Genomic DNA, 20,916 nt, shown 5'->3' on the forward strand with positions numbered 1-20,916 from the left:
CCATCTTTGGACACTTCCCATGAGCAATTGGGACGTACATTGCATAACCCAACAAAAATTCCATCACTTCCATCATGATGGATTGGTCTGGATTAGAACTTTCCCAATGGACAGTGTTTCGTTACACTTTCGAACTGTTTATTGCTCTCGTTCTGCTATTGAGCTTATCCCAGTAGCTCATCAACATCGCTCGAGGTGGGAATTTTTGGGAAACACACTGCAGGAAAATAAAACTTGCCCCCTCTCTCCCACTAAGCCCCACAAAACCACTGCCAGCGGGAGAAAGCGTCAGCAGTTTGTGGAATTCATCTGACATAGCTTCTTTTGATGCCACCGCTTAATCCTGTTCTGGCAGCAGCGGTGGTGGTACCGTACAGGATTATACAGTACATCAAGAACGCCCCAAAACCAACCCTTCAGGCACATAGAAGAGAAAGAGAGGGAAGAAAGGAAGGGTCTGCGAGATCCAAGAACCACGAGGCTGGCGGGCAAATTGGCTCCCGAAGGCACAACCCCGAAAAATTCCTTCGTGATAAAGTTTTAATCCTCTCTGGCCGAACACACCGGCCGCTGACACCTATCATCAGCTTGCTTGATCCAGCGGCCGCTTACAGCAAGCGGCGGGCCACCGGTCCATGTCGGTGCAGCAATAAGCGGTTGGTAAACTTTTGCACCGTAAACCCATCCGACTCCAGCCAACCACCCATCGCCTGTCGTCACTGGTCTCTTTTTTTGTGCATTAGTTTCCCGAAAAGAATGCCAGCTCCAAAATACCGAAGCAAAACAACGTGCAATCGGCTCCAAAAGCGAGAAGCACAGAAAGGGGTTTGAGGGTTGGCTAACGAGAAAATGCAATAAAGCTGGGTGCACTTTTACGTCGGTACAACAAAAACCGCAAGCGCACGGGCTTGAGGAAGGAAATCGGGGCTAGCAGGGCTTTGACCGTGATGCAGCTGCAACTCTCCAGCACTGACAGCTATGCCACACTAAATTCTGTCACCGATCTCGGTTGACATCGGTCCGGAAGAAGCGTAGCCGCCGCTCCCGCCAGTGGAAACTGTTGCTTGTGCACGTTATGTTTCCACTTCCTTCGCAGTGGTTTTTTTTTTTGCTCTTTATGCGGATGTAATCCTACCACTGCTGCACCCGTTGTGCCGGGGAGTTTGCCCGGGAAGTGACATTCGCAACGGATCAACTTGATTGGACCCCTACATACAACTTTGCGCGAAACGTTCTCGCGAAGTTGGCTGTGTGTTGGTTAAGGGATAGAGGGGGAAGGGGGGGGAAATGTTGTTTTTGTTCTGTTGTAGAGGAACGAATTTTCTAGCTAAATAATCACCACTCTGGAATTAGTTTCGTATCAGCAAAGAGTTGCTGCAAAAGTAGCCCAGAACAGTGGGTAGAACACATCATATTTAGATCTATTTTTTTTTTTGCTAGTTCATCAAAATGGATTCCTTTTTTTAATTCAAAATTAACATTACTGCTTTGGAGTTTTTGATGTAACTAAAATATTTCATATTTTATAACAAGTTTTTGATAGATAATTTGTATAATTCATAATAACAAAAAGCATTCAAATAGTCTTATCTATGTAGACTAATTTTCGTTTCATTCAATCTGTTTTGGCATTTGCGTTCGATGTGCACAAAAATGTACTTTTGTAAAACAATTGCATACATTTAGGCGCTATAGTGAATGATTTAAAAATAAAGCAATCACATTGAAGTTGACCCTGAAAAATGACTTTTAATGTCAAGCTTTCAATAAAAAAATAACAAGAGAAATATCCTTGCTTAGGCTTCCTTTTGCAATCTATCTTTACAATTTACAATTTATTTTAAACTCATTGAAAAGCACCTCCTGGCACTAAAACGCACTGTTACGTTCAAGGATAGTATAATTTTGGGCGTAATTTAAGGCACTTTTATATGCTTACAAAAATGTTTGGTTTATCTGGTGAAAGATCCCATAGTGCTGCTCAGAGACCAGCAGAACTTTCCTAGAAGATCCACAAAGTGATTAATTCTGGAGAAGATAGAACACTGTCTATTTTCTATTAAAACTTGCTCCTACGTAACCTTCCAGCGCCCGAGTACCACGAAGCGTCCCGATGGTCGTTGTTAATAATTAACTGACGATGCAGCTTACATCCCCAAAACTCTAAACATTCAATATCTTTGAGCCATGCCAGCAAGGGGGCCAACTGCAAGAGCACACGCCGAAATCTTTCGTTTGGAAATTCGTCATCCTTTGTCCTGAAGGCATTGTGCTTGATGAAGGATTCCAAATTGCTCTTACCAGAAAAAAAAGACAAAACTAATCGTTCGTTCTCTGAATCCCAGTGGCTCGTTGCAGTAACAATTTCGCAACGTCAAGAGTCGCAAAACCGTCGCAATAATGTCGTGCACGTCTCGGGTGACATTTCATGTCCTATTTAGGCGTCAAACGGTACCCGGCGTGCTTCAAATTCTTTCATCTAACCGTGCCAACCGAGCCGGGATGATGGTTATGACAATCTCCATCTTTCGCAGCCACGCTACGCAGTGGCAGCGACTTGCCGGCAAGGATTAATCTGTAACGACGCATATCTAGCGTCGATGGCACAACAGCACGTAGCATTCGTAGCAGCTTAGCCGTGGGGCCGTACGCACTGTTCCTGGTTGACAATTCTTGCTCGTTGTCGTCCGGAAAAGCGGCCCCGGCACGGGATGCACGATGACGTTGAATTAATTCCTGGGAAAAAATCCCTACCCTCCGGGGTCGTGGCCGCTTCATCAGATCGATAGAAGCGAAGATACCGTAGCGTCACATGCTTCGCCGTGCATATTTATCCATGCTTGACGATATAAGCCTCATGTGTGTGTGGTTGTGTGATTGTGTGCGCCGTGTTAAGTAGCGAGCCTCCGCGCTTCCAATGTCCTGCTTTTAGCCACCATAAACCCCCTGAAAGGCTCGTATCGTGTATGTGTGGTTTTCGCTTTCGAAGCGCATTTCCGCACCGAGCGAATCAGTGCTTTGACCCTTCACAGACACACACGCGCGCGCTTGCCACGATGACGAAATGTATGCAAATCCATCTGTGGAAGGATTATTCCCTCACGGGCGAAGACCGTGTGTAATTCCTGCCGGCAGTTTGAAGGCGCTGGGGCACCGGAAACACCACCAATCCACCTATCGCTCACGGGGGCGCTCTGGCTCGCCGTTTCGTGGCTACATCCTGCACGAATGGCACTGAACAAGATCCCGGTCGGTTCTACCGGGAGGCAGAATTAGGGACCGGGGGCGTGGTAAGCGTTCCGTTTACATCCGGATGAGACTGAGAGAAATGCTTCTCCGGCACATCGCTTCCGGTCTTGCCGTGGCAATTCCACGTCCACCCGCGCTCGAAAGTGGTGCCCGTGTTGCCTGCTGGGGGGATATATCAAGCTTTAACGCAGCGAGTCACCTTTCACCCCGTTACCGCAAATGCACCCATGGGAGGGGGGGGGGGGCAGGTTTTATCAAACGAGGAAATGGAATCGAGCTTTTTTGGTTTTCACTCATTCGGACATGGTTCCCAAAACGACTGCTTCTGGGGGGAAGTGGCTTCACGGCGTGAAGCGAACGGAACACTGAACCGCCCGTGACGCCTAAATGTATGTGAGCCGGTTTTTTGGCAGCACAAATGGAAGCGAAACTGTAGCCGCTGATGCCTTTTTATGGGATTTTTGGGGTGTGTGAGAGAGGTGGCCCAAGGTGGGAGTTAACTCACCGCGAACGTCACCATTTTCCGTGTGTGTCATTATTCAAAAGGCTTTTTACGGTAGAATTGCCTAACTTTAGGCGCTTCTCACTTTGAGCACACAGGGGACCTCCCGCTCAGGAGAAACTTTTTGTTATCTTTCCAGCTCGGCTTACACACGGCGATATGTTTCTGCCCGTGGAATGCCGATGGTGTTAGACATGTTTTGTGTGCCAACTGTCCACGGAATGCCATCCATCTCTCTCTCTTGGGGTGAGGTGAATGTGTTGAAAAACGGCCGGCGTTATCGTCGATAAGAATCTTCCCAATGGCGCTGGTAAATGTAATCCAACCGTCATGGGAGGTGTGGTGGCAGTGATTTACATATTTACTTAAAATATACACACATTCACACTTTTTCTCCCGAACAGCAAACGCTAGCCTCCTTCCGGAGCGCTTACCTTCCTTCAGGGCATGTTGTAGCAAAGCGGAGTACACCATCACATGCTATTGATTTTTGGCTGATGAGAAAAGGCTCGGAATGGGAAAAAAGCAAAAGCCGTAGGTCCGCTTGAGGGCAGGCAAAGCCGAAGAGAGCCACGAAGCAGGTGTAGATGACAGTCCAAATATGCTAACAACGTTGCCTTTCTGGGTGGCCGCACACTGTACGTTATGATGACTTGAAAGTCAAATCATTTGGGAAATACTGTCTACCGTCGTGCAGACAAGACGAATGTAAGCTTTTTATACACTCCCATTGGGTGCAGCGCGTTCTGCACGCTCCAGGAGGCTCACCCAACAACGAAAGGCTTCATATTCATAAGCAAATGAACGGACCCTGTCGGAGGGTCTACTGATGGCGATATTGTGGACCAGTGAAAGGTCCTCGAAGGTTCACCAGCAAACGTCGCCCGTGGTTCGTCGTCGATATGACGCTGGATATGGCCTCAAGTTCTCGACGTGAGCACGCATCAATAATTCCCGATGCTACATCGAAACACCCAACCAGTACAACAAGCGAAGGTAACGACTCTTTCGATCACAAAATTGTAAGGAAGAAGCCCACGCAATCGGCAATCGATCCAAGTTTCCTCCTCTTTCCTGCCAGATGTGTGTCGGTATGTCGTCCACTAGTGCGCGTGTAGTCTTCCCCGGTGTAGCCCGGGGTTTTTGCAATTTCCGGTCTACACGAAACGCAAAAGGACAGGGCCTTCCCTGCTGCAGTACTACAACCACACTGGCATGGGCCAACGAAACAAGCTTCTGACTACCAAACCGGGCCAATTATTGTGCTAGCTAGATGGTAACGTGGGGAAAAAGGCCCCAGACCCGGCGCACACTGGTTCAACACAACCGGTGGGCACGGTTGAGTGAATCGATTTTTAAGCACAAAACCACCGTGTCCCCTCCGGGTAGTTCAAACATTTTTCCTACACACCGGCAACGCACTGGCAATGGCAGGGATTGCATATCCTTTTTGCAGACTGCAACGACCATGTGCTAGGGGGGAAAGGTACGCAGCCCGCTCATTGATTATGGAGGCCAGCTGCTGCCGGACTGTCGACGAGGCATACTTTCTGCCCGACTGGGCCCCGATTTGTCGATTGGTTGCAATATAGAAAATATTCAAATGTTTCAGCCTTTTGCGAGCCTCCGCTGCCGTTGTGTGGCTGTGTGCATGTCATTGGACATTTTCAATTCAAGCCCATAGACCGGGCGAGGGTTATTCATGGGATTCGAACGAATAATCTGCCGCAAATACCATTTTACCCAGCCCGTGTGCTGGGCCTTCGCTTCGGAAACGACGAACCATTTTTGATGTTTTGAAATCAATCAACCGGCATCGTGTCCGGATCTGTAAGGGGAGGGGAAAAGCCCGTTCCAGGGATAAGGTCACACGTCTGCCAACGGCTAACGGCCCACTGACCGCAGAGCGGACTGCCGAAATGAAAGGTTTTCCCTTGAGCGGGTTTCTGGTGAATGAGTGCAGCAGCGAGGCTGAATGCTTACTCTCATCCGCCAACAGGCAAACATTTGCACGCAAATTAATCGATAGAAATATCATTTGTTCTATAATATTGTTCTCAATGTACTCATATATGTATAAACGTAAAAAAATAGCCCTAAGTTTACTTCATTCCTCCTACTTTCACTGTTAAACGACTAGAAAAGGGATATACCATAGCACCACTAAAACCAGAACTTGAGTTCCAAATTTCAAAATTTTTCATTTTTGAAACATTACAAACATGTTTGGAGTTCAAGAATATTTCTTAAGATTTTTATGAAAATATTCCAAATAATTACAATTGTAGTCCCAATTGTAGGGTATGACTTAAGTCGTTTTTTGTAGCGATTTGAATTTCTTTGACAGTCTTTGATTCAATTCTATCTAATGATGAATGAACCTACTCCGTCTCTTGGACTGCATTGTGGGGGAGAAAAACTCTCGAGCAAAAGCCTTGAAAAAGGCTGGTATCGCAATATAAGCCTCCGCTATGCTAACCGCGGAAATTATTGAAGAGGTCTTGCCATTCGCAGTGGAACTCGAATTTTGCAATACGAGTAATGCTCACCCAAACCTTTGAAGGAACACTTAGTACTTTACACTGGAATTCTAACCTGATTTAAAGGCAATTTCTGGGATTATCTGATAAGGAGCCTACGTGCTCCGTTGGCGATAGATACATTTTCCTCTACAATTCTCATTACGTACGCACTATTCCACCTGGATTTTAGTTTAATGGGATTTCTGGTTCATGGGAAAATAGATGTAGTGTGTATTGCCTATTTGTGGGCGTTATTAATTCATTGCCTAACCTTAAGGGTGTGTTAGGTCTATCTCAAAATCCAACAAGAACACTAGACATTATAAATTTAGTATTTTGATTCAAACTCTGAACCAAATAAGTCTGTAGGTAATTTATTTTAAATAACATTCCCAGCTACCATATCACTGAAAACAAAGCATGTACCTTCCATTACAAAGCCCACAAAATCTTGCAAGAATAATGCATTGAACCTTACCGGCGCTAGTAGTAACAGACCAACTAACAAGCATGTGTCTTGTAAGTAGAAATGACTTCCAAACAATTGCATTCGTGCCACCTCACACACAATCTCGTGCGAAAACAATGGCCCTAAGCCTAATCAATTGAAATCATGCCTCAAAATGCGTATAAATTTATGCTCCACTAGCCTAGCAGCACGAGCATCCCAATCTAGCCGCTGCAGATGAGCAAACATTGTTTCCAAATCCCAATCCGTCGTCTTCGAGATACGCGTACCGCTTTCTCTCAGCTCTCGGCTCGGTACGATGAAATTACATTTGCATTTAGCAATGGGTTCTCGTCTGCGTGTTCGCGTGCTGGTTTGGTTGGAAACACTCCGTTGGAATCTTGCACCGTACGGCCGGATGTGCAAATTCCTGCGCATCTTGCCTTCTCGGTGCGCTTCAATCAGCCCTTGCTGAGCGATAGGCAAGACAATCGAGTTACTACAAGTCGATTAGCTTTCGACCAGTTTGGCCCGAAAACGACGCTTCGTTACAAGAACTGCTCGAAGGAAGTCGACTACCATCACTGACGGACAATAGAAGCTGCTAGCCCAAGATCAAGAAGTGTGCCGTTTAAACAGGTTGATAGCATCCCGTAAAAGACGCACCGCCGTCGAGTGAGAACGCGTGGTATGGTAAAATTTTAATTAAATTTATCACATTCTACTCGGCCGGCTGTGTTTGTTTGCATTTGCGACGGCACAAGTGCGCCCAGGCAAGGCTTGGCAGGCTTAACCAAGGGGGCGACCGTGCTGTTGAGCGAGTTTATGGTTGGTGTCGACACAACCGTCTCAACGACCGGACGGACAGACATCCGGACGCGTTCAGCATCCGTGTCAGGGAGCGGACACGGACACGAGCGGACACGATTATAAATTGTACCACAACAAGGAGCAAGGCCATCCGTCGTCCCGAACGCCGTAAGTGTATGCATCTTCCTTACTGCGAGGAAGGAACACAACGCTCACCCGTCCAGGAAAACGGGTACCACACGTGCACAACCCGTTCATTGTGGTTGACCGATTTGCTTCCGGGTTTTCCAACCGGTGAATGCTCTTTCGTTTCCTCGGTGTTGCTCCCGTCGAGAGATGTGGGGAGAGGCAACGGAACGGAAGTCAAGCATGAAGATGTATGCCTGTCCGTACAGCACAACCTTTGGAGGAGGTTCGCTCCCCGATGAAGCGACTGTGCAGAGAAGTGGCTCCATTTAACGAGTCGATTGGAATGATTAAGTTAATTCTGGTTTACCATTGTGTATGTGGGGCCTTAAAAACCGGGCGGCACGGTTCGCCTCTGGCTGCGTGATTGTTCGTTGCTCACGTTTCGCATAAGGATGTAATTCGAAAGCGATTAGTTCGCTATGTAATGAGTTGGGGCAGTGAAAATTGTATTAAAGTTCATCGCAATCGATACGGGAGCAAAACTAATTACAATTTCTCTTCAACGAATAGGGTAATTTGAAAATTGTAAATAACGCACGGCTGTTCATGACCTAGGTCGAGTGCAAGCGTTGCATTTATGATCTATTATTATACGCGGAAGCATGCCCATACAAACACCGAGATAACAAATATTTTGATAGAAGTTCTTAATATTTTTTTTATGGACAAAGGATATTATATTCTATTTTGGCTTGAAAATTATTTAAATTTAACATAATTCGCTACATTTTAACGCTTTTATAACAATTTTGTTACGCTAGATTAGTATATATTAGCTGTCCTATTCAAACATTACGACCGACATGTAAAGTTTTATCCGTTTAAAACAATTACAAAAAAGTTGCATTTATATTGTTTTTAAAATGTTGTAATATCTTCCAACGACTAATATCACTCTAAAATGTGTTTCAAACTAAATTATAAGCAAATTCAAACCATAAAAAAAACAGTCGTATTACAGGGTTTTCCAAGTCACTTCCGAATGTCCTCGTAATAATTATTCACCGCTTCCAAGATGTTTTTCAACAGCTGTCAAATGGTTTAGTTGCATCAAAAAGAAATTTCAGTTTTAACACAAAAAATTTCAACACATCATGAAGAACTGTCAAATTCAATTCAGCTTGAGACGTGTTGAAAATCATGCTGAAGAAATTAAAAATTATTGTGATGAAAATGAAATGTCAGATTGATGTGAAATTAACATGTTGCACGCGGTGAATAACAATGTTTACATTCAAAAGTGACTTGGAAAACCCTACATAGTCCCCCCTAGTATTTTACGTGGTCGTGCTTTTCTTACGTTTAAACCTAATCTTCAATATTACCTACGTATATATTTTTCTTTTAATAAACTTCGAGAAATAATGTCTAAATAATGTCTAAAGCTGTGATTTATACTACATACTTATTATCCTATCTTTTAAAATTATCAATTTTCTTTTCTTCGAAGAAAATTTTTAGTAGAAAAAGGAATTCTTTAATTTTATCCTTTTATAAGAATGATAATTGCCTTTCTAAAAGCCTGCCATTTTAATACACCTTGTTCATCGTTCTTCCTTCCAAAATAATACTATTAGAGCTAGTAATATGGCCAATCTTCTTACAAACTGATAATAACAATATATGAAGCAACTTCTAAACATGTACTTAAAGCATCTTAATTTTGGACACAGGCTTTTTAATAAGTCATCTTTTTGGTCTTTCTAAAAGTAGTAGTATCAACTTTAAAGCAAAAATACTTAAGACATTGAAATACAAAAAATAAATATTTTCTTCCCAATCTACCTCCATTGAAAACATCTTTCTAACCTTAAACAAAGCTTAACTTTTGTTTTTAATTGTATGTAATCGAATTGAAATCTTAAAATTGCATTAAATGACGGGGTAAATTTGCAAAAAACACTAAATGCGTGTTATTTAGGTAGTAAAAATAATTAATAATTAATTACAACAACCTAATGCGAGTATATGCACTGCTAGGTTGGTTTTATCATGTTACATAGTACAGCCGTTTATCGTGTATCGTGTAACTAGTCTCACATAATTATTTCATCCTTGAGAAATCGTTCTCACTACGGTGAGCCGGAGTAACCGATAGCGAACCAAGCGAACACTTCAGCCGGATTGTAATTTAGCCCTTGGCATGAAGAAACAGATAACGCAACTTCAAATTAGACCGGTCCTCGTACGTGTCTTGAGTGAGCGACGACGAGCTCTCGGGAAACTGTACACGTGTGTGTGTGTGCGAATTTCCGCAACTTATCACGAAGCAACAACGCAACAAAAAAAAGCTCATTCTAAGTAGGTAGCCCCATGTGCTGGCATGGCCGCAAGGATACGAGTGTGTGCGCCCTTTTTTTAGCTTTTTTATCTCTCATCCTACCAACCTGCTCGCAAAAGTCAAAGTCAGCTAACGGTAACGGTTCTGCTAATGGAGCTGTTTATTAGCTTCGGTAGCACGGTAAGAGAGCTTTGCCTGGCCTGTAAGTGTAAACGTATGTACCCGGCGTACAGTGCAGTACAGTAGTACACCCGGGGCCCGGGGCCGGTCCGTCGCTTGTGGTCGCTGACGAGTAAATAAAACTTTCTTTGTCTTTGCACTTTCCTGGCAGTCTCGCTGGCGGCCGCCTCAACCTAATAACACCTGCAACCTCGTAAGTGGAAGGACTTTAACAAGCTTCGAGCAAATTACCCGGCTCCGGAACTGGGCAGAATGGAACAGCGCAAAACGGAAGACAGCGGGAGGTACAAACCGGGGGCAGGTAAAAAGCACCACTCCTCAAAGCTAATTTCAGGAACACTCATTTATACACACACACACACATCCATACAGACCAGAAGCTGTTTCCGGCTTTCTTCCGAACAGTTGAACCGTGCTGAGCGAGGGCAAAAATGGGAAAAATGGGGGAAGGAAAAATCGAGCCGGGATAAGGATCGCTCGAACAAGCCCCGGGAAAGGAAGTGTACCTGGCCTTACCGAGGAGTGGCAATAATAATGCCAAGGTCATTGGCCGACTGATCTGAACCCATGCCAAGGAGGAAAGGTAATTGTGTAAGAACTTTTCCGGGCATGCTTTTCCACCTCTCTCTCACTCTCTCTCGTTCCGACTTCCGACAGGGAGCAGAGCTCCACGCTGGCTTTTTACCGAGCCCCCCTTACGATCTGGGGATTTTTTAAGCTTCTCGCCATGTATGTATGTGGTAACATAAGTGTTTGAAAAATCTCTACACCATTAGGTGAAATAATATTGCATCGCTCTCTCTGTTTGCTTTTGTTTAACACAGTCAGCCCGGCCCGGGAGTTGCTTTAGCAGGACGCGCGTGGTGTGCAGTAAAAAATGTTAAAAAGTTTGTTACGGGTGCACCTTTTCGGTAGGGGCAAAATGGGATTGAATAGGGGGCAAGCGATGGTTTTGGATGGAATGTGAATTTTCCATGGCTCTCTCTCCGCCTTCCCTCTGCTTAGGGGGGTTCAGAAGTTGGATAATAATCAAAACTGAAAGTTTATCACGTCACGGGAAGAATGCCTGGAATGCTACTAAAAAGGTACACCAAACGGCAAAGTTCATCCACTGGCAGGTACTGTGATTTTTTTGTTTTTGATTTTGTAGTCTGACGTTTCACCCTACTTTCCAACGCAAGATTACGAGAAGTTAAATATAGACGTTGTTAAAAATTAGGTTATTTAAAACAAGAAGGAAAAAACAACAACTGGGGAAGGCTTTTCGGTGTGGAACAAAACTGAATTTCGTTGATTGGGATGCACGGAACTTTCCATTGGATTAGATTGGGTGGGTAGATAAAATCTGTACTTTAATCCAGTACGTTGTCAGAACTCACTTTTAGCACAATCGGTTAGTACAGTTTATGGTGCATGCAAATAATTGTGCCTTTTCTTACCTCATCTCAACAAAAATTAACCTTAGACTAATGAGAAGGCGCATTTAATTGAGTAGCTTTCCACTAGATGTGTTAGAAAATGATTTTTTTTGTATGTGGGTGTTAGTTTCAACACGAAGAAATGAGATATATCTATCCTAGTCTAAGTATGGCCTAAAATTTACAATTTAATGTATCCTATTACCTTCACCCTTTTTTGGAATATCCTGTCAAATGCTTGCCTAGGTTGTTGACACCAGTGGTAGGAGCTCAGAATCGAACCTACCCGATTCCTATTCGGTGTTCGGAATCAATTCCGGAGCCGATTCCGATGCTGGAATCGATTCCGATTCCGGAGTCGAATCCGGAGTCGAATCCGGAGTCGAATCCGGAGCCGATTCTGGAGTTGTTTCGGAGCCGATTCCAGAGTTGAGATTTCGGAGCCAACTCCAGAATCGATTCCAGGATCGGAATCGGCTCCGGAATCGATTCCAGGATCGGAATCGACTCCGGAATCAGAACTTGACTCCAGAAATGAAATGGTTTGAATTGAAATAAGAAGTGTGGGAAGCGAAATAAGTCCGTGAATCTCCATTTGATTAGATCATTTACATGTAAATTTTGATTCTTTGCCGCTATCAACACGTAGCATCATTGAACCCAAACGCCTATACCTATGAAGATGCCGAAATCGACTCCGTTTCGATGCCAACTCTGATTTCGGAGTCAATTCCGATGTCGGAACCGATTTTGATTCTGGATCCAATTCCGGAACCGATTCCAATTCCGGAGCTGATTCTGATTCCGGAGCCAATTCCGATTCCGGAGCCGATTCCGGAACCAAATCCGGGTCCAATTCCGATTCCGGATCCGATTCCGGAACCAATTTCGGAGCCAATTCCGGAACCAATTCCGCAGCCGATTCCGGAGTTGGTTCCGGAGCCGATTCCGTAATTGGTTCCGGAATCGATTCCGGAGACTGATTCCGGACCTACTATCCATAATCGATTCCAGAAAACTTCGGAGCTAGCTGGAATTTATTCCGACGAAATCATAATTTTTCCCATCACTAGTTGACACACTAATGCTTGCAAATATGCATTGAAATAATATCTTTAACGTTATTAATGCATCACTATTTCTGTCCTGTGACAAGTGTATCATTACTTTCATAGCTCCTAAATCTTTGATTTCGACAAGGATGTCGATTTTACCAAGATTAACTAGCGACCAACCACACTCACTGGAAGGCACTGTTCAATTCACAGTAAAACACTCGCTCCGCTGGTGCAGCGAAGTGCTCCGATCGTACCCCAAGCACCAAGCAAACGAATCGAGACACAGAATTGATTGTACCACCACCATCACGAGTCGAAGGTGAAATGAATAAAATATCGACCGATGCTTCATTTGCTGGTTCCAATTCCGATCAAACATCTTGATGACGCCCGTTAGCATTTCCTTTTCCAGCGCAGGTCATAAAAATGGATGTTGTCTTCTGCCTGCTATTTTATCACCACATCGATCAGGAAACCATCCTTAGCAAGAAATTCCGCGGCAGGAAAAAAAACTGATGTGGCCGGAGCGAACTTCATCAACGATTGATTGCAGCTCGCAAGTGCTTAGGCGTCGGTTTTGAACCGCTCGCTGAAAGAACGCTTCCGCACACCGTTGCTTCCAACCTCGTTTGTCATTATACTCGCAGCTTACCGCTTTTCACAATTGTCGGGGTATTTTTTTTTTTTTTGCTTCATTTTTTCAATCCTGAGACAAAGCACCAGAGCACTTGCTTTTTGCTTCCACTTCTAGCGAGGTATTGTTCTGTCAGCACCATTAATTTATGCTGAGTGTGGTTGATTGTTCGTCGAAGAAAAAAATGGGTTTAATCGCACTAAGTTCCTCACCGTACGAGTTTGGCATTTACATTAGTACAGGAGTTCAAGATGAAACAATGTATTCAATAACATAAGGATTGGCGTTTCGAATAAAGTGCTATCAGCTTTAATGTTAACTCTCCGTAAAATCACAACCGTTGCCAAGTGATAGGCCTGTTAAAAACGTGCTATAAACCAAACATTGCCAACTGCAGGCGCATCAAATTACCCTATCATCAGTGACGCCCTTTCTGAGATGATATACCCTTGCCAAGGCCATGGAGACAAAATGGACATCCTTCCAATTGGGCCCCACAATAAAATGGATAGCTTGGCAAATCCATCTTTTCCACACCGAAAACAAAACTACCGCCAACCACCATCCGTCCGGTCCGTTTCCGTGCCAGACGCACATCAACATTAACCTCACTTTCGTCTCTTTATGCCTTATCCACCTGCTAAAAGGATAGGGCAAACGAGCAAACGTACGATCAAGCGAGGGTTGGCTGTATTAGTAGCAATATTTGTCCATTTCACTAACAAATTGTGTTTATTTTCCTCCGGAGAGTTAACTCGCCCAATAAACGAGTAAAAACAACCCATAGCCGCCACAAAGCAGGCAAGCAAACCCTCCCACCCAAACGGGTGCCCGCAGAACGACGGCTAAGTACGTCGTTAGCTGTGGCATAAGCGGTGGCGGGCTGCTTTTTTGGAGGTATTTTACCTGTTGTTGTTGTAATTTGATTCGATCGCATTTATATTAATACCGGCAGAGGCAGTAGGAGCTGTAGAAGCGAAGCCCTCAGCAACAAAATCTAGCCGGTATACATAGCCACTCACACGCACCTGCTTCAAGTTACAGTCCATGGTGACGCGCCCCGGTGGTTGCTTCGGTGGAGCCAGAAGTTGGAGCAGGCGAGGAAAACACGTGTCCCAGGTAACGCAGCGAACGACGACGACGACAACGTCTCCTGCCGTCGTCTGAGTTATTGGGCGAACGTAACCACCGAAGGAATGCAACAAGATATCTTTGATTTGGCACTATCTGATGGCCTATTTGCTCACGCTTCCTTTTGATGCCGTGGCGGTACCCATGTCTGTTATTGCCAACCCGCTTGGAACAATGGCAGCTCGCGAGCAACAGACGTCTCGGAGCCTACGAGTTGCTTTTATTTGTTCCACACGGAAAAGCAACAGCAAAAAAAAAAAAAAACCCTCCCAGTGGAAACCGTGGAAAATCAGACTCTCCTCTTTCGGTACATTCTCGTGACATTTGGCAATCGTTCTCGTTGGCAGTTGTGTGACTGTGGTGAACAAACATCCAGCGGCACCGTTCCAACCCCCGGACGAAGCTAGACAGATAGCGTGGTAGGGACGGTTGGTTGGCTGTGCACGATGATACTGCTGCCAACCAGACCGCCGACACAATTCGGAGCAAATTACGAAAACCTACCAATCAACTGGGGGTGAAAAAAAGAAGGTTGATTTAGATTACGCGCGGCTTTGCAAGCGCGGTAGAACGAGGGAATGTAGACACGAGGACGACTGCTGTGCCCTATGCAGCGGTACGCAGGTGAACGAAAGGCTAACGAATAAATTAGATCAAATTACGAGCTTTGCCGTTTGGGAGGGATTTTGGGTTTTTTGGGACAGCGAACACAATCCGTGATTAGCGATATGGGTGCTTTCCGATGAACGATTGTGATTATTTTAAGTGGTGCATTTTTGCTGCCGAAATTGGTCGCGTGCGACGGGAAAAGTACGGACCAAATTGCCCACAAAACTTTATGTTTAAGTATAATTTTCGTCGTGCGCCTAAATGTATACCAAAAAAAGAAAAAAATCTGAATTTAGCCACACTTTAACATTTTTGCAGATAGCAAGGACGTATATTGCTTACACAAAAAAACCCCTTTACACAGATAACAAATTCCGCTTAAGCCCATCCATTCCCTGTTTATTGTGCCACAAATATCCCCCAAACACACCAAAAGTAGCAACCGAAAAAAAAACCGCTATCAAGTGCTCATATCATTAGTCTCCGATGTATGGCGTAATGCATACATACCGGCGTTGTTAGTTGCTAGTATCCCTACTCTGCTGGCCCGTACACGAAGCGTTGCATTTTCTGCCTCAGTCCACTACAAACAGTGCCAGCATATGTAATCCATTGCTCTCCCTTCCCTCAACTGCACCATACACTCTCGCAGAAGCTATCATTATTTATCCACCGCGCGACATGTGGCGTTGGCTATAGTTTCCCGAGCCCGACTAAGAGAAGCAGCAAACCCAACTGCAGTGACAGTGGCTGCACCATTGTCGCTAACTATTGCCTTCCACTAAGGTTAGCAAATGTGCAGCTCTCGCTCGCTCGTGCTGCTTCAGCGCGGTATGATTGCCACCATTGCATCGCCATTATGCTCCTCCGTCCATGGACACGCGGCTCCCGGGAGGGGTGAGGAATAAAAAGCTTCCGCAAAACAAAACAAAAAGCCACAATGAACAGACCATACCGAGAAGGAGAAGAAAAAACCAACCCAAAACCAGACACAAGGCAACAGAGGCTCGAATATTTAGGAACAGTGTGAGCACTCAGCCCTAGGTAGTAAACGCTTCTGGGAGTAAGCGTGATGATGGAAGCATTCCGGAGAAACCCTGTGGCGGGTATAATTTATGTCTGACAGTAGCGTAGCCCTTACCAACGAGCTGCCTTCGCTTCCACAGCACTGGCAAAAGCACTGGTCAGTGCACACGTATGGTTTTTTTTTTTTCGTACAGAAAAAAGATGGCGAGCTGTAATCTACTTGAGCTACTCGAACGTACGGAAATTTCTACCGAAACTGTGTGCTAAAACCGTGGCAAACACAGAGCGAATATGAGCGGAAAGAAGAAGCGGATCGACGCTGCTTCCCTATAAATATGTTGTCGTCGGCTTATATGCGAAGCCTTTCGGCCAGCCCCGGACTCGGCGGCTCCATTTTCCACCGCACGGTGGTGTAAACGGTGTTGTAGCTGTAAAAAGTAAATAAATTACAAAATAATGATTGTAATTACCATGCAAGAAAATGAGCCCGGTGATAAAAGATACGCGGGCACGCGGCGAATACCGGTACGGCGCACAGGACAGAGGACGCAAAAAAACACGCTCACCAACGACGGACAGCAGAACTGTGTCGGAAGGTTTCATCTAGCATCTAGGCGCTCTTAAGCCACTCCGGTGGTGCAACTAATAAGCGACAGTTAGAAGGTTGAAAGCGCTTGCGGAAGGTAGGAAAGTGTCGGAGATGTTAATTTTATTAAAATGCATTCATGCTAGTGTGCAATACCTGGAGAGGATTGCATACCTCTTACTTTTTGGTTTCTATTTTGTGCAATAAGTGTAAGCATTTTGATATGATCATATCGTATGTAATTTGAAACATAGCAGTATTTGAACCGATGTTTAAAAAAACAATTAAAAACTAAAATGAATAACATTCCATTAATTAATAACAACCATTAATAACTAAGTATATCTCGATTTATTCACGATCATACAACGCCTAAATGACGGCAATCCATGTCAATCAATGCAGCAATTACTATCAAGACGCCTAAATGTATGCTATGTGCTGTGCAATATTGTCTTTTTTGTGTAAATCAACTTGATTATCTGCCAGCTTGTATGCTTGGAATATATGTTGAATAAAAATCAATTATCGTTTCTGACTCAAGTCCAACAATAACATTTTTAGATGAAGCCATTATATTCACATTGAAATTAGTGCCCTTCGGGTGAATCTATTCACTATCATGCTTTTCTTATTTGTCTTCTTTCCAATCAATAATCCAATAAGCCTCAAGTACAGTTTTTGATAAAAATCACACATCCTACAGCATTTCCCAGTGCGCCTTAATGAAAGCCCCGCCCTCTGCAATCGAACTCCCACAAACTCCCTTCCTTTCACTCTTCACGAGGGAATACCAATCGAAGCTTTCAGACCGCATTACAAACTTGTGTACTCCTACCCTCCCCAGGAGCCTTGGGACGGTTCACGTGAAGAAGAATGAATTATTCATTCCGGCGAAGTGCGTCGGTTGCGCCCGAAACGAAGTAGCTAGCAATAAAAATTTGCATTTTATGCATACGATTGAAGGTACGGCATGGGTTTGTATGTGTGTGTGTGTGTGTGTGCATGCATGATTGGAAGAAAATATTCAAATTTGGCAAACATCGCCTGGAGTGTCTTTGGAGCGGCTGTGAGCACCTGACGTTGCGGGCGAGAAGGAGCAGGAATCGATGACGATTGAGCACTTTACAATGTAGTAGCGTTTTCTCTCTACTCCTGTGCACGGGTGCGATAGGATATTTTGAGATAGTAAGAATATGTTAGAGTACTTTGTAAACGCAATTATAGGAACTCCTCGATTTCATTGCGTCACCCCTAACCCAAAATAATCGAACAACTTTGCCCCACAACTGGTTGCAAAACGAACTAGCCGACCGTAAATGATACGATGAGATTGTTCTTATATTTAGAGTCTGTTGCACTCAAGCAGCGCCATCTGTCGTTAGGTTAGCCAAAGCCTTGGCACAAAACGGGCAAGAAAAACTGAAACGATGCCAACGACAAAAAAAATGAAGGAAAAGATAAAGCTCTATAGTGTTCCGAACGGAACGAGTATTAACTTTCCGCCAGATTAGATATGCAAACTGCTGATGAACAATCTGGTTTCGCACTCACCAAATAGCCGGCAGCAGTTTGGCGATAATTTTTGAGCGGAAAATCTGTGGCCAGCCCTGATGGAATCTTTTTGATCAAACGCCATTTTTTGGATTTGTTTTCTTGCTTAAGATTAGGTCAGCTTGGAAGAAAGGTGAGAGCGTTCGACACCTTAAGTTGTAGCCCAAACGATTTTTATGCAAGAGAAAGACTATTACCTTGTTTTGCACATTCCGGGGATGTTTTATATCAAGCTATTATTAGCTCTATTAAATGGACTATATCACGATCTAAACACTTATCATTGCAGTCAAACGAATTGAGTACAGTTTTTTTCTCTCTCTCGTTAAATCATGAATCCAGCACAGCAAAACAAAAATTAAACTTCGTTTGCCATGATTACATCAATCTCTTGAAGCACTCTCGAAGTGTTAATAAACAGCCCTTCACACACACTGCCTCTCCCTACAAGAACGAGCACTCTCACAGCTGGTCAATCTTAGAGGCGAATAGAGAAGACGAGCGAATCAAACCCCGCTACGGAACATCACCGATGAAAGTGATACCGGCTTGACCGCTGTTAATCACTCACAATCAGACGAAATATTGCTCATAAATGTACTTCAGGCGTTGCACAACCAGCGCCGGCTTGCGGCCGAACATATTATCGACTTTTATATCCCAGCCGAAGGCCCCACCCGCCCACCTACCGCCACCCTTGAGTGTCGTAAATTATGAGCAATAATTAATGTCAATAGCAATTATGAACCGACGCTGAAATTGATGGAGATCCGCCAGAACCGACCATTCCACAACCCGGGTGTGACCGGCCCAAGACTTTCCTCGGCCTGGTCACCGTACACAGCACCCCGCCCGGTTTGGTGAAGTGTGAAGGGCAATAAATTTCACCGGAAACAAGCAAAACAATCATTTACTACTGGCCGCATGTAATCCATTCCTAAGGTTGCCGACACTAAAACTGGAGCGGCCGGTGGAATGATTATTTTGATGAGCTCTGGGCAGATTGGACATTGTACTCTGGCAGCTCTTCCCTGAGGAAGATGGTGGGCCGTGTGTGTATGTGTATGGAAATTTGATGCTACCACCATGCTGACGGTTGGCACGTGAATGAGCATTCCACGCACAAATACACTCCAACACTAGTGGACATGGTCCACGAACGACAGCGCGGGCGTTGATTTATCTTCCCTCTCTGACCTGGGCGTCGTGAGTGGTCAAAGATTGGGCGCCAGAACCCCTAAACAACATCACTCGATTGGGATTAATTTATGAACTGGAGGAACGGGAGAAGTGGAGAAACGTTTAAGATGCCTTTGCTTAGGTTGCGTAGGTGTGGAGAACGATCTTCAAGGGGTTACCCATTTGATCAGTGAAGAAATATGAAAATCAATGCAACACGGCATGAGAGTGTAATTTCATTCATGATGTGAAGATATCTCTTGTGCGGATATTAGATATCGCATTCAAATTGCCCTTAAACCAGAAATTAACAATAAACAAAACACTCCGTTAAGCTTTCGTTGCATAGTTTGCAAGCAAGAAATGGTTTCCTCCCAAGGGTTATAAATAGTTTTCCCGCGACTAAATTGAAACTGATTTGCAGTTAATTTGATCAGCAAAGTGGAAAAGTAAATCACAAAACTTGCACACACGTCCACCAACTTCAAGCTGCCATGTGTGGGGAAAAGTTTATTTCTATGACAGATTCTGTGACAGAGATTACCTACGACGCTAACCCACACAAGGGGAGGGTAAAAGAATGGGAGAACATTTTAAAATACAATACCAAGCAATGATGTGCTCCAACGTTACTCGAGCTGTTAAATGGTAGTAATGTCTGTCAGCCGACGCCAGACGACAACTAGCCCTTTTTGGGGGCTTAGACACAACTCGATTAAGGGAACAATTGAATTTCAAGAAAATCCCTTTCACCTCCAGCTTGTGGTAAGTTTTCACGTATTCCATATACAGAGTACTCTTCAACTTGTTTAGCCATTCCGTGGAGCGCAAAACTTTCCCTTTAAACTTGCCTCACGACGCCAGTGAGCACTTTCATCGTTCTCGCCAACGCCCCCAGCCGCTTGGCACCGTTTGATCTAATGCCCTTTAATGCCCGGTTAAAGATGGATCGAACGAGTTCGTATGAATTATACCGCGGGCAACATCAAATGCAAACAGTAATGAGCGAATGAATTGGGTCACAAATGGCTGCTAAATGCCATTACCAGTCAGAACCTTTTTGGTCCTAACGGGCTAGCGCGTGGGTGGGGGCAAAAGTTTTGCTACCAGACATAAAATAAAACATTAAAAAAAAACAAAACATTCACAAAAGGAATTAAATGCGGTAGCAAGTTTTCTTTCGCTCAGAGCTGGTATATTGGTTCGTCCATTCGGTACCATAAATAACGATACGAAGCTGATAGCAGTAAAACAAGCGCCCATGAGTTATGAATAAAAAATGCAAATTCATCTCCCACTTTGGTGTTCAAGAATTGAAAGGACTGAGCAAAAACAAGAGGAAAACTTCAACAGTCAAGCTCCCAAACTTAATGACAGCCATTCGGTCTTGCTTGTCGTTTTTTTTCTCTCCCCTACAGAGAGAGTTTAAAGAACCTTTCAACAAGAAGAAACTATCCCTATCTCACTGTCCTTATCTTTCGCCGATTGTGCAAAAGTAGTAAAAGTAGTAAAATTCCCTCTTTTTATAACAAAACCACAC

At 44.3% G+C, this 20,916-nt stretch overlaps 1 protein-coding gene across 9 annotated transcripts in view; it reads right to left on the bottom strand.

Annotated features, from left to right (window-relative positions):
- The window catches only part of LOC120957438 (fat-like cadherin-related tumor suppressor homolog), a 258,528-nt gene that overhangs the window by 70,304 nt on the left and 167,308 nt on the right, over positions 1-20,916 (bottom strand). The gene's annotated exons all lie outside the window — the stretch shown is intronic.

Source organism: Anopheles coluzzii, chromosome 3 (genome assembly GCF_943734685.1).
Source record: "Anopheles coluzzii chromosome 3, AcolN3, whole genome shotgun sequence".
NCBI lineage: Eukaryota > Metazoa > Arthropoda > Insecta > Diptera > Culicidae > Anopheles > Anopheles coluzzii.